We start from the raw sequence: 15015 nt of genomic DNA, 5'->3' as shown, positions 1-15015 counted from the left end.
CAGTGTAACGTTAATATCTGTGTGTAGTTTACCATATTGGTAGCCTTTTGTTTTAACCTTTTCACAGATGTCATTTGTCACCACTTCTTGGCCAGTGTATTTTGGAAGAGGTTAAAATGCATCTTTGGTGTATAGTGAAAAAGTCTATTTTAGGGGATTTGAAATAAATTTTTGTCATGATATACTATTCTTTCTATTTTTTATAGTCACAAACAATCCCTTTGATTCTAAATATTATATTTATGTATCATACTGCATTTAAAAAATTCCTTTCATTTTGCACTCATTTTGAAACATGAAATTACATAAAAAGTTTAATGTGGAGCACAGTGCAACACTTTTACAGTAATTCAAACAGCACATTCCTAGTTCTGTTTCAAAGTGTCACAAGTATAGTTTTCTAATATACCAATTGAGTAAGATGTACTACACAATAATTTTGTTGGTCCTCATATTTTTCAACCTGATGAAAAAATGGAAAGGAAGGAGTGAGCTACATTACAATTGATAAGCCAGTTGAAAAAGTATTTGAAAATATATCATGGAAGTTGAAGATGAAGCAGGACAAGAAATTTAAAATTAACAAGAGAAGTCAATTTTTAAAAGAAACTGGCTTGCTTGGAATAGTGGGAGACAAAAGTGTGATTCCTAAAAATATCAAATGTGAAAAATGAAAGGAAAGAAGAAAACATTATGCCAGTTGTGCAAGACAATGATGTTTTAGCAGGGTTCCCGGGCAATAATCCAGTTCCCTACATTCATAAAGTGACCAGGAATAAGGATGATGATGGTGACTAAGAACTATCCATGGATAGATTGAAAATCACAACACTTAACACATCTGTGTATCCTCAAATTTCTGATACAACACATGTTTCAGGGAAAAGTTTTACAGTGGTTTTACCGACATTTGTTTTCTTGGAGAAAACCAAAAGGTAGCATGTATATGCCGCGTGGGATTAGCCGAGCGGTCTAAGGCTCTGCAGTCATGGACTGTGCGGCTGGTCCCGGCGGAGGTTCGAGTCCTCCCTCGGGCATGGGTGTGTGTGTTTGTCCTTAGGATAATTTAGGTTAAGTAGTGTGTAAGCTTAGGGACTGATGACCTTAGCAGTTAAGTCCCATAAAATTTCACACACATTTTTGGTAGCATGTATGGCTTAAATTTGCTGTCAGTCTAAAACGTTTTAATCTTTGATGAATATTGTAAAGAAATCAGAATTCTTTTCAAAGATTCTAAATATTAATTCTGCCTAGCATTTAATGATTCTGCTTCAGTTTAATAGTACAAGTTACGCCAATATGAATGTAGTTTTTCATGCTTGCTATACTGAACCCTTGTATGTATTACATTCTGGCCACCACTGGAGCACACTAACAGTTTATACTGAGGTAGCAAAAGTCATGAGACAGTGATATGCACATATACAGTTGGCAGTAGAATCACATACACAAGGTATAAAATATCAGTGCATTGGTGGAGCTGTCATGCTGCTGGAATCCTGCCAGTAGTGATAGTCATGAGTGCCTGAAGAGTACTTGCTTGTGTGAATGTGTAAAATTTCTTTGCTGATGAAGGCTTTGACAAAAAGCCATAATATGTAACAGTCTTTTCATTGTGCCTGACTGCAACCCAGTGGGTCACCTTTATGATGAAAAACAGTCTATCCTTTCCCTAATATTGTCCGTATTCTAACCTGGGGTTTCCATATAATTTTTAATCTACATGCAGTCTCAGTAATCTCTGATATTTCATATCTTGTTTAAATATAGATGTGTTTTGTTTTTATTTTATTTGTAGATTTCAGTAACTACTTTGTTGTAAATCTAAGCTTCTAATATATGTTCCACATTACTCCCACCAACATAATTAATCCTATACTTTCAGATTGATCATTCTACCTGTGTCATTTCCCTTATTTTTGCATGTTAATGCCCACATCTTTCCGGTGCCACACGATATTGTATGTCATTCTACAAACCCCTCCCCACGCTCACACTTTCTCCATTCTATCTGAGTTCACATCCACTAATTCCACCCACCATCCAGGCACTTCTGCTGTCCCCCTTCTTCACACTTATCCACCCTCAGACCTGCTACCCACTGTAATATACATTTTTTTTATTAGTTATTTTTTACTTTTGATCCTTGCGACTTTTCACCAATTTTAGTGAGTTTTCACATTTTGCTATTGTTGACTCCCTCAGATTTCATCTTTTTTCCCCCTTTTGCATCCAATTCATCCTTTTCATGAATTTTCACATGTGTTTTGGTGTATTTTTGCGAAATTCTTCAGATATAATTCAACATTATTTACGCGATTTTTCGCATTTTTCCACCATCATGAATCCTTGCTCCTTCCATTTACATCAATACAGGAAAGTTTCCTTATCTCTAGCCAGATCCCAGTCTCACATACTGTTCCTGCAATGTTGCTTGGCTCATGGAATCCCTCTTAACGGCCTTACCATCAAATTACCCATCTCTGGCTGCCACTCCTCCTTCCACAATGACATCCACCTGTTCAAATTCTGCCAATCCTTAGCCCTTACCAACATAGTCCTGCAAAACCATATCAATCAAGCACAAACCTCCTTGCAGTACCTTCGCTCCATCAGAAAAAAATCGTGCTATGCAGTCCCAAATTGCTGGAACCTGTAACACACATTGAAACTCTTTCCCTGCAAGAACTTGAGCAACATGCGCAATGCCACCCCAAAAAGCTCTCCAGCCTGTTCACTTCCTACTCCCACATTGGAGTACCACTGTCCACCACCTCTCCAACAACCTCAAAACCTCCCCCAACTCCCCTCATGGCTGACAAACCCTGTCTTGCAGACCTACTACACTTACCCCACCCTCCAAAACTCCCTCCCACCACCACACAAAGTCCATAACCTAAACAGACCCACAACACAGTCATGAACCTTTCTTCCAGAAGCCTTAGCCCCACAGAAACATAAGTCCTTTCCAAAGGCCTCACCTTTTGCCCCACTCCCAAATTCAATCATACGGGACTTGTTAAAGACCTTCTCTCCTTCTCCCAGTCCCTACAGTGGAAACACTTTTTTGCCACCATCACTACCAATCAGACTCAACATAAGACCAATATTGAAGCTTGCTTAACTCAGTTCATTCCTCGATCCAACTGTGATCCACCCCCACTGCCCCCAAACCACCCCCTGTTCACTTTCCAGAATTTCTTAACCTCTAACCTTGCCTCACCATCGTTTCCGAAATCCCTCAACATGTAGACCAACCTTACATCTGCAGAAAGAACAGTAGTCCACCATTTAAAAACTGATTCTGACCTTATAATCCTACCTGCAGACAAAGGCTCCACCACTGTTGTTCTGAACTGCAAGGATTACCTGGAGGAAGGACTCCACCAGCTGTAAGGTACTTCCACCTACAAACCTTGCTACAGTGATCCAATTCCAGTAATCCAGCACAATCTCCAGTCATTAATCAAATGCTTAGGCCATTCCCAGAACCTCTCCCTGGAGTCCATCTCTCTGCTCACCCCGACCACTCCCAGCACTCATCCTTCTACATGCTTCCTAAAGTCCATAAACCTAACCTCCCAGGCTGCCCCATTGTGGCCAGTTACTGGGCCCACACTGAGAGAATCTCTGCTCTCGTAGACCAGCACCTTCAATCTATTACCCGGAACCTACCCTCCTATATAAAAGATACCAACCATTTCTTCCACTGACTCTCCACAGTTCCTGTCCATTTACCACACGGTGCTCTGCTTGACACTATTGATGCCACCTCCCTATATGCTAACATTCCTAATGCCCTTGGACTTATTTCTATTGAACACTATCCTTCCCAATGCCCAATGGATTCCAAACCAACAACCTCCTTCCTAGTGGCCATGACCAACTATATCCTAACCCACAATTACTTCTCCTTTGAAGGCATTACCTACACACAAGTCTGAGGCACAGCTATGGGCACCCACATGGCACCATCTTGTTCCAACCTATTCATGGGCCATCTAGAAGAATCCTTCCTAAAAACCCAGAATCCTCAACCCCTCACCTGGTTCAGATTCATTGATGACATCTTTGCTATCTGGATAGAAGGTGAGGACACCCTATCCACATTCCCCCAGAACCTTAACTACTTCTCCCCCATTTGCTTCCCCTGGTCCTACTCAACCCAACAACTTACCTTCCTAGGTGTTGACCTTCACCTCAAAGATGGCTACATCAGTGCCTCCGTCTATATAAAACCTACTAACCACCAGCAAAAGCTGCCATCCATTCCATACAAAGAAGTCCATTCCATACAGCTTAGTTCATCGCATCTTCAATGATGAGCAGTCCCTCTCGAAATATACCGTGGGTCTCACTGAAGCTTTCACTGATTGTAATTATCCTCACAACTTTGAACAAAAACAAATCTCCTGTGCCTTATCTTTCCAGTCTCCCACCATCTCCGAAAGTCCCACTGTCCAGCCACAGAGGAGCATTCTCCTGATAACTCAGTACCACCCAGGACTGGAGCAACTGAATTACATTCTCTGCCAGGGTTTCAATTACCTCCCATCATTCCCTGAAATGAGAAATATCCTGCCCACTGTCCTTTCCACCCTTCCCACAGTGGTATTCCACCGTCCACCAAACCTACACAATATACTCATCCATCCTTACACAACACCTGCTCCCAATGCCTTACCTCATGGCTCATACCCATGCAATAGACCTAGATCGAGATCCATCCCATACATCCTCCCACCACCACCTACTCCAGTCCAGTTACTAGCATCACCTATCCCATCACAGGCAGGGCTACCTGTGAAACCAGTCATGTGGTCTACAAGTTAAGTTGCAACCACCATGCTGCATTCTATATAGGCATGACAACCAACAAGCTGTCTGTCCGCATGATTGGCCAGTGACAAGTTGTGGCCAAGAAACAACTGGACTACTCTGTTGCTGAAAACGCCACCAAATATGATAACCTCCAATTCAGTGACTGCTTCATAACCTGTGCCATATAGATCCTTCCCACTAACACCAGCTTTTCTGAATAGTGCAGGTGGGAACTTTCCCTGTAATACATCCTACATTCCAGTAACCCTCCTCAGCTTTGTTAGTCACTGTCCTCACCCATCTAGCCCCTTCCCTGCTCCCATTCCAGCACTACACAGCTGTCATTCCACTACCACAACCAGTCTTCCTATTTCCCTCCTTTTCCGCTACCCCCCCCCCCCCCCTCCCCTCGCCACCTCTGCCCTGCCCTCCGTCTAACCTGCAGCACATCTCTGTCCACCATCCCCACCATAGTATCCTTCCCTCTCCCTGCCACAGCCTCCTCCTTACCCCCAACCAGTCGCCACTACCATCGTGCACTGGTGCTGCTACCCGCAGTGTGGTTTCAGTTGCCTGAGACTGCAGTCATGTGTGTGTGTGTGTGTGTGTGTGTGTGTGTGTGTGTGTGTGTGTGTGTGTCTATTGTTGATGTAGATGTTCTCCATCATTCATTAATAAATTTGCTTCCGGTTTTGAAAATTGTATTCTCCTAAAGGTAAATCAAATCATGGATTACACAGAGCATTGAAGATATCATGTGGGACAACAGGGAGACTGTATATACTATCTAGGAACAGCTCTGATGTTAGCATTGTAATACATTATAAAGAATAATGCAGAATATTGAAGCAATTAATCCATAAATCAAAGCAGCTTTATTATGAGAAAAAGATAACTACATTAGGCAACAAATAAAAACTGTATGGGATATAGTGAAGACAGAGACAGGTGGGGCCAAAAATGAAAAGGAACATATAGCTCTAAAAATAAATGAGACATTGGTAACAACTGCTTGTAGTGTTGCAAACCATTTAAACAAGTACTTTATTTCTGTTATAGAAATGACACTCACGTCTTCTGAAAGAGTACCGTATTTACTCGAATCTAAGCCACACTTTTTTTCCGGTTTTTGTAATCCAAAAAACCACCTGCGGCTTAGAATCGAGCGCAAAGCAAGCGGAAGTTCTGAAAAATGTTGGTAGGTCTTTCCATAACCAACTTCTGCCATTGAATACATGTAGCGCTACACGGGCATGCTTTGTAGGCACAAAGATAAATACTGGCGCCAAAACCTCTGCGTCAATAAATAAATTAAAAAAAAAAAAGGTGGAAGACGAGCTTTTTTCCTCTGCCCTGAGTTTCGACCACTGCATTTTCATACATTATCCAACGAACTAAATACAAATTCCGTATTGTTTCAATGTACTACGAAAATCTGACTGGCAAGACTGTTTGGGGTGTTTTTCAATATGGCCAACTCTACATTCTGAATTTTTTCCTACCTGTGAGAAGAGATGGTTGCTAATACGAACTTTTATGAATTGTGAATCATATGCAGTATTCTCTTCACCATAAGAATAATACACATATAAACATTTTGCCATGTATTGTTTCGTGTTTGCTGCTATCTCATTTAATTCCTGTCTGCCTAATAAACTGCCAAACTAGAGTGAGACAACAGCAAACGCTGAAGAACATACATATCATGTCATGTTTATATTCGTATTATTCTTATGCCTAATAGTGATAGAGACAGAAATGAAGCACGGCAGTTGACTAGATTTTTAAATCTAAGATGACTCTAATTTCTGTGCAGAATGTAATATACTAAAGAGGCGCCTGCAAAGATTTTCAAATGGAGAAAAATTTTCGCTAAACTCTGGTTCAGAACGTCTTCTATCATACGCTGTCTATTATTTGGTTCTTGTTGATCATTATCAAAGAAAGCAGCAGTGTAAGTAACAACAAATGGCAGTCTCTTGCCATCATTTCGCTAATGAGACGATTCCTCTCTTATTTTTTTTTAATTGTAAGCAGTGGTAGCGCCTACAAAAGCAAGCCGTGCCGCGATCAGCGACAGGCCGTAAACACTTATTATCATCATGTGAGGAACAATGCACGACACAGTACAGTAATGCATTTTCAGCTTAGTGTGACATAAACACCTATAACAAAGAGAACGACACTTATCAGATCAAAGGAAAATAAGCAAACAATTCAAACCAGATGAAGCACGTGAAAAAGGAAGGGTACCCGTATAAATACGGACGGAGCGCCTGACGCATAGCAATGGCTACCTGGTAAAGCTTAACTGCTAAGCTTACGACTCGAACCAAACTACTGTAGCTGTATCGTCATTCATTCGACCTAAATTGTGTCTCATATTACAAAATTTCGAGTCTCAAATTTCAGGTGCGGCTTAGATTCGGGAAATTTTTTTTTTCCTCGATTTCGAGTCTCATTTTTCAGGTGCGGCTTAGATTCGAGTGCGGCTTTGATTCGAGTAAATACGTAGCTTCCATCATAAAATCCTTAAGTATTCTACTAGGTATGATAACATATCAATGAAGTTAACCAAAGAGTGCTCATGCGAGTTGAGTTCTATCTTAAGTTATTTGTATAATCAATTTCTTGTCAGCAGAATATTTCCAGACTGGCTAAAATATGCTGAAGTTAGTCCTCTTTACAGAAAGGGGGATAAAAAGATATCATCAAATTATTGACCAATTTCACTTCTGCCAGCTTTTTCAAAAACATTTGAAACATGTGTCTCCTTAAGCATCTGACTGCAAATAGTATATTGTACAAGCCACAGTTTGGATTTCTTAAGGGTCTGATATAGAGAAAGCTACTTAGAAAGCTATTTACACTTACAGTGAGAATGTACTTAATTCATTATATAATAGATTAGAGGCTACTGGCATTTTATGTGACCTGTCAAAATCATTTAACTGCGTGAACCACAGCATTTTATTAAGTAAATTAGAATATTATGGTATCACTGTCAATGCTGTGAGATGCTTTAGGTCTTATCTAACTAACAGGAGACAAAATGTGTCATTGCGAAATATCTGTGCAGTAAGCAGTCAGTCTTCATATGATTGGGAATTAAATACATTCAGATAAGTTTAACCAGATAAATGCTCAGCCTGTTGAGAATGGTCTTTCTGATCATAGTGCACAGCTAGTTACAATATATGACATAGCTCCATTCAGCAGTACTAAACAGTCCTCCAAAGTAGTACATTCAGTCAACGATTTAACAATTGCAAATTTCAGGGACAGCCTACAGTAGTTAGGCTGGGATGAGGTGTACTGTGAACCTGATGCCAATTTAAAATATAATTTATTTCATGACACTTTTGTAAATGCATTTGAAAACTTCTTCCCCAAGAAAATAGTTAAATATACTCGTAAGAAACCATGTAACAAACCATGGCTTACTAAGGGTATAAAAATATCTTGTAACCAGAAAAGGGAAATGTATCTGACAGCAAGAAAGAGTAGTGACCCAGAAACTATCAAACATTATAAAAACTACTGTGCTATATTAAGAAAAGTTATTAAAAAATCCAGAAGTATGTGTATCCTGTCTGAAATCAGCAACTCTGATAATGAAATTAAAACAATTTGGAATATTATTAAAAGAGAAACAGGTCAACCAAGAGCACAGGAAGACAGTATTACCATCAAATTGAATGAAAACTTTACGAACAAAAAGTCAGAAGTTGAAAATGTTTTTAATAATCATTTTCTAAATGTTGTGGATATAGTAGGATCCAGGTGTTCATTAGAAGATGCTAGGCTGTTAATGGAAGAGGCCATACCTATGCAATTTGATAAAATTGAAATCTCACCCACTTCTCCCTCTGAAATTAGGAAAATAATAAACTTGCTTAAAAGCAAAAACTCACATGGAATTGATGGCATTTCCAGCAAAATACTAAAAGATTGTTCTCAACAGATAAGTAAGATTCCCAGCCACCCATGTAATAGCTCTCTGGAACAGGGCATTTTCCCTGATGGACTGAAATATGCTATTGTTTTACCTTTGCATAAAAAAGGGGATAGATCTGATGTCAACAATTACCATCCAATCTCCCTTCTAACAGCTTTATCCAAAATTTTTGAGAAAGTAATGTATTCAAGAGTAGCATCACATATCTGTAAAAATGAAGTACTAACAAAATGTCAGTTTGGTTTCCAGAAAGGTTTTTCAACACAAAATGTCATATATGCTTTCACCAATCAAATTTTGAATGATCTGAATAACCAAACGTCACCCATTGGGATTTGTTGTGATGACTCAAAGGCTTTTGATTGTGCAAATCATGAAATTCTGCTATACAAGCTCAAGTATTGTGGCATGAGTGAGACAGTGCACAAATGGTTTAATTCATACCTAACTGGAAGAGTGCAGAAAGTTGAAATAAGCAGTTCTCATAATATGCAAAGATCAACACATTCCTCAAACTGGGGAACTATCAAGAATGGGGTTCCACAAGGGTAGGTCTTGGGTCCTTTGTTGTTCTTAATATATATTAATGACTTGCCATTCTATATTCATGAAGAGGCAAAGTCAGTTCTCTTTGCTGATGATACAAGTATAGTAATCACACCTGACAAGCAAGAATTAACTGATGAAATTGTCAATAATGTCTTTCAGAAAATTACTAAGTGGTTCCTTGTAAACAGACTCTCACTGAATTTTGATAAGACACAGTACATACAGTTCTGTACAGTAAATGGTATGATGCCATTAATAAATATAGACCTTAATCAGAAGTATATAGCTAAGGTAGAATATTCAAAATTTTTAGGTGTGTCCATTGATGAGAGATTAAATTGGAAGAAACACATTGATGGTCTGCTGAAACGTTTGAGTTCAGCTACTTATGCAATAAGGGTCACTGCAAATTTTTGTGATAAACATCTTAGTAAATTAGCTTACTACGCCTATTTTCACTCATTGGTTGCATATGGCATCATATTTTGGGGTAATTCATCACTGAGGAATAAAGTATTTATTGCACAAAAGTGTGTAATCAGAATAATAGCTGGAGTCCATACAAGATCATCCTGCAGACATTTATTTGAGGATCTAGGGATATTCACAGTAGCTTCTCAGTATATATACTCTCTTATGAAATTTGTTACTAACAACCAAACCCAATTCAAAAGTAATAGCAGTGTGCATAACTACAATACTAGGAGAATGGATGGTCTTCACTATTCAAGATTAAATCTAACTTTGGCACAGAAAGGGGTGAATTATACTGCCACTAAAGTCTTTGGTCACTTACCAAATAGTATCAAAAGTCTGACAGATAACCAACAAGTATTTAAGAAGAAATTAAAAGAATTTCTGAATGACAACTCCTTCTACTCCATAGAGGAATTTTTAGATATAAATTAAGAAAAAAAACAAAAAAAATTAAAAAGTTGTTATATTAACTTAATTATGTCATTAAATTAACTTAATTATCTCATGTATTGGAAAATTTAACTCGATCCACATCATTACGAAATATCATATTCACGATCCATGGAACTAGTATTAATCTAATCTAATCTAATCTAGTGTTCCGCAAGGTTCCATCTTGCATCCACTGCTTTTTCTTGTGTACAGTGATGACCTCTCATCTGTTGCATTGCTAGATGCTAACTTTGTTTTGTTTGCAGATGATACAAACATTGCAATAAGTTGCAAGTCAAGTACAGATTTAGAAAAAGCTGCTGATCAAATTTTCACTGACATTAATAAAAGGTTTAAAGCGAACTCAGTGTCATTGAACTTTGAAGAGACTCACCATATGCAGCTCAGAACCTGTAAGAGATTTCCTTCCAGGATCCGTATAACACATTAAGACATGCAGATCGAAGAGGCTGACAATGTTAAATTTCTGGGATTACAACTCAATAATAAATTCAGTTGGGAAGGGTACACCACAGAATTGCTGAAGCACCTAGACAAGTCTGTTACTGCAGTGATAATTATCTCAGATGTAGGACATAAAAATGTAAAAAATCTTGCATACTTTGCTTAATTTCATTCAATATTGTCATATGGGATCATATTCTGGGGTAATTTGTGAAACTGAGCAAAAGTTTTAAGTGTGCAAAAGCGTGTAATAAGAACCATTTGTGATGTACATTCAAGAACATTGTGTAGAAACCTGTTCAAGGAACTTTGTATTATAACCACTGCTTCTCAGTATATTTATTCGTTAATGAAATTTTTTGCAAGTAATATGCCTCTACTTCCAACCAATGCCTCAATACATAGTGTCAATACTGGGAATAAGAACAATCTACATAAAGACCTAAAATCACTTACCTTGGTCCAAATTCAGGAACACATATTTTCAATGAATTGCCAGCAACCATTAAAAACTTGGTTCCAAATAGCGCATGCTTTAAACAGAGTTTGAGAGACTTTTTGATAGGCAACTCTTTTTTCTCTGTTCACGAATATCTTAAGAGGGACTATTGACCAGATTAAGTGTGCTAGATTTCAGTTTTGACAGCACTTGGTCACATCAGTCAAGACAAGGTATTTTATGCATTATAAATTTATTAAAAGAGCATAAGAGTGTTTCATTCAGAGAGTGTAATAATTCTGTAAATATTAGTAGTTCCTGTTTACTGTAATGTAATCATCTATTTTGATGATCTCCTGACAAATGATCAGGGTAGTAAGTATTGTATTCAAATGTTTTATGTTATTCTTTCTGACATTTCAACACCCATAAGAATCATCTCATTTTTGGATCTATGGAATGAAAACTGAATATAATATAATCTAATCTGTAATTAGTGTCATGTCATCAACAGGTAGTACCAGTACATATTGTCATGTGGCATGGCATGTAATTTGGGAAATGATTAATATAGACAATGAACAGGAGAGTCCCAAGCACTGGACCTTGTGGGTTTCCTCTCTTTATTTTCACTAGATGTTGATGATCACTCCTTTATGAATTATACCCTGGTGCTTAAGTATGACTGAAATAATTGTAACAGCTTATCTACGGTACCATGATGTTCTAGCTGTCTTATCATTATATCATCTGTGGCATAGTCAAGGGCTTTCCTTAAACCTAAAAAAAGTTTCTTTTCCTGATATTTTTCTTATGCATTACTGAGAACACTGAAAGAATTTTGTTTATTCATTTACTTATTTATTTCCATTTATTCAAGGATCATCTCTCTATGATCTACTAATTGGCATCAAAATACAATGAAAAACAATAGGTCTTGGTGAGGGAACCATCCTATCATTTGCCTGAAGTGGTTTAGAAAAGCCATGAAAAACCCAATCAGGATGGCTGGATATAGCAAACTCCATCCTCCTGAATAATAGGTCAGTGTCTCAATAGCTACACCATGTCATTTAGTTGGTCCCTATTATGCACTGCTGTTTGCTTTACAAAAAATTTGCTTTAGATAACTTATAACATAAAACATAGTTTTGCTCGTCATCACTGGGCATACTAATGACACTCACTGATGATTTATGGGCCTTGAATATGCTGCAATGATCTTGCACCAACTCTAGTCTGTCCAGAAAACTGTCTCCAGGGCCATAAACATTCAACTAAGCTCAACATTTGTCTTTTTGATCTTCCTTCTGGGCATCTGAAAAACTGAGTCAGCACCTCCCCATGATGAGTGAGATGTTGAACTCAGGAGAATGGCAAGACATTACTGTTATGCACTTAAGATACTGATACATGATCTTCTTGTAAAAGCAGGAAAATATGATCATGTATTAAAATGTCAATGGTTGTTGTAATTATCTGCTTTTATTATTAATCACTATTCTTAGCCCTCCAGGTAATCTTTGGTGAAGAATGTTTTAGCTACCATTTTGAACAGATGTATTTTAGTAATCTCTTTCATTTCCGTGAGAATTTTGTTATATCAGAACAATTTTATTCCCTGATAGAAAATGTTGTTTTGGGTTTTTTATTTGCTTTTCCTTGATAAATGTAAGTCCAAAATAGCTCTTGATCCCTCATTATCTGCAGATCTCTCTTTTAGTGAAATACTTAGTTATGTATTCTGTGATATGCACCACAGGTTGGTAGATGTATTCACTTGGTGCAGTAAGAATGCCCATTGTTTAAATTCCTCTTTACAGTGAGCTACTTTTAATTATTATTCTTATGGACCTTTTATTATTATGTCCGTGTTTCACACCCTTCATCCCCAGAAGAGAATTCCATATCTAAGAAATGAGTGTACACAGGAACAATATCTCTCTACAAAACATTGGCTGTTAAAAACTGATTATAGTTGAGTTCAAAGCCAAAGTGGCTGTTAGCCAAAATTTATTTCTTTAAAAATAACTGTAAATTTGCAAATGAGTACTCTTGTCTATGACTTTTGATATAATGGGAACTATTGGTATGGATCTGCAGCTGTTTGGCATTTTTCTGTCACCCGTCTTATAAATTGGAGTGTTACAGCTATTTTCAGGTGGTCAGGGTATATATCTTCATTGAGAACATGATCTGTGAGATATGTTAGTGCCAATATGAGTTCAGAGGCTATCTATTAAATAATACTGTTAAGAACTACATAGTAATTTTCTGTCTGGGTTTTTAACTTTATTTATATAATTGGTGATGTTATTTAATATGATTTTTGACCAAAAGAATTATTTTTTTGCTGGTTCTTGTAGCTTAAGCACAAATATAGCAGCAGAGTAATTATTACAAATATTTTTATTGAATGATGTATGGAAGATGGTTGTTGTCATTTTTGCAGTCTCTTCTTCAGAAATGATTTTCTTGCGACTGCCAGTCTACATTTTATATCCTCTCTACTTTGTCCATCATCAGGTGTTTTGTTTCCTAAATAACAAAAGTCCCTGCTACTTTAAGTGTCTCATTTCCCAATCTAATTCCCTCAGCATCATTGTTGTTGTTGTGGTCTTCAGTCCTGAGACTGGTTTGATGCAGCTCTCCATGCTAATCTATCCTGTGCAAGCTCCTTCATCTCCCAGTACCTACTACAACCTACATCCTTCTGAATCTGCTTAGTGTATTCATCTCTTGGTCTCCCTCTACGATTTTTAACCTCCACGCTGCCCTCCAATGCTAAATTTGTGATCCCTTGATGCCTCAGGACATGTCCTACCAATTGATCCCTTCTTCTAGTCAAGTTGTGCCACAAACTTCTCTTCTCCCCAATCCTATTCGATACCTCCTCATTAGTTACATGATCTACCCACCTAATCTTCAACATTCTTCCATAGCACCACATTTCAAAAGCTTCTATTCTCTTCTTGTCCAAACTATTTACTGTCCATGTTTCACTTCCATACATGGCTACACTCCAAACAAATACTTTCAGAAACGACTTCCTGACACTTAAATCTATACTCGATGTTAACAAATTTCTCTTCTTCAGGAACGCTTTCCTTGCCAGCGCCAGTGTACATTTTATATCCTCTCTACTTTGACCATAATCAGTTATTTTGCTCCCCAAATAGCAAAACTCCTTTACTACTTGAGTGTCTCATTTCCTAATTTAATTCGACTACATTCCATTATCCTTGTTTTGCTTTTGTTGATGTTCATCTTATATCCTCCTTTCAAGACACTGTCCATTCCATTCAACTGCTCTTCCAAGTCCTTTGCTGTCTCTGACAGAATTACAATGTCATCAGCGAACCTCAAAGTTTTTATTTCTTCTCCCTGGATTGTAATACCTACTTCAAATTTTTCTTTTGTTTCCTTTACTGCTTGCTCAATATACAGATTGAATAACATTTGGGAGAGGCTACAACCCTGTCTCACTCCCTTCCCAACCACTGCTTCCCTTTCATGCCCCTCGACTCTTATAATTGCCATCTGGTTTCTGTACAAATTGTAAATAGCCTTTCACTCCCTGTATTTTAGCCCTGCCACCTTTAGAATTTGAGAGTATTCCAGTCAACATTGTCAAAAGCATCACCTGATTTAATTTGACTACATTCCATTATCCTTGTTATGCTTTTGTTGATGTTAATCATATATGCCCCTTTCAAGATGCTGTTCCTTCCATTCCACTGCTTTTCCAAGTCCTTTACTGTTTCTGACAGAATTACAATGTCTGCAATAAACCTCAAAGTTTATATTTCTTCCCCCTCAACTTTAATTCCTACTCCAAGTTTTTCTTTAGTTTCATTCACCGCTTGCTCAATGT

Source organism: Schistocerca piceifrons, chromosome 7 (assembly GCF_021461385.2).
Source record: "Schistocerca piceifrons isolate TAMUIC-IGC-003096 chromosome 7, iqSchPice1.1, whole genome shotgun sequence".
In the NCBI taxonomy this organism is placed as follows: domain Eukaryota; kingdom Metazoa; phylum Arthropoda; class Insecta; order Orthoptera; family Acrididae; genus Schistocerca; species Schistocerca piceifrons.
This window is presented reverse-complemented; position numbering follows the sequence as displayed.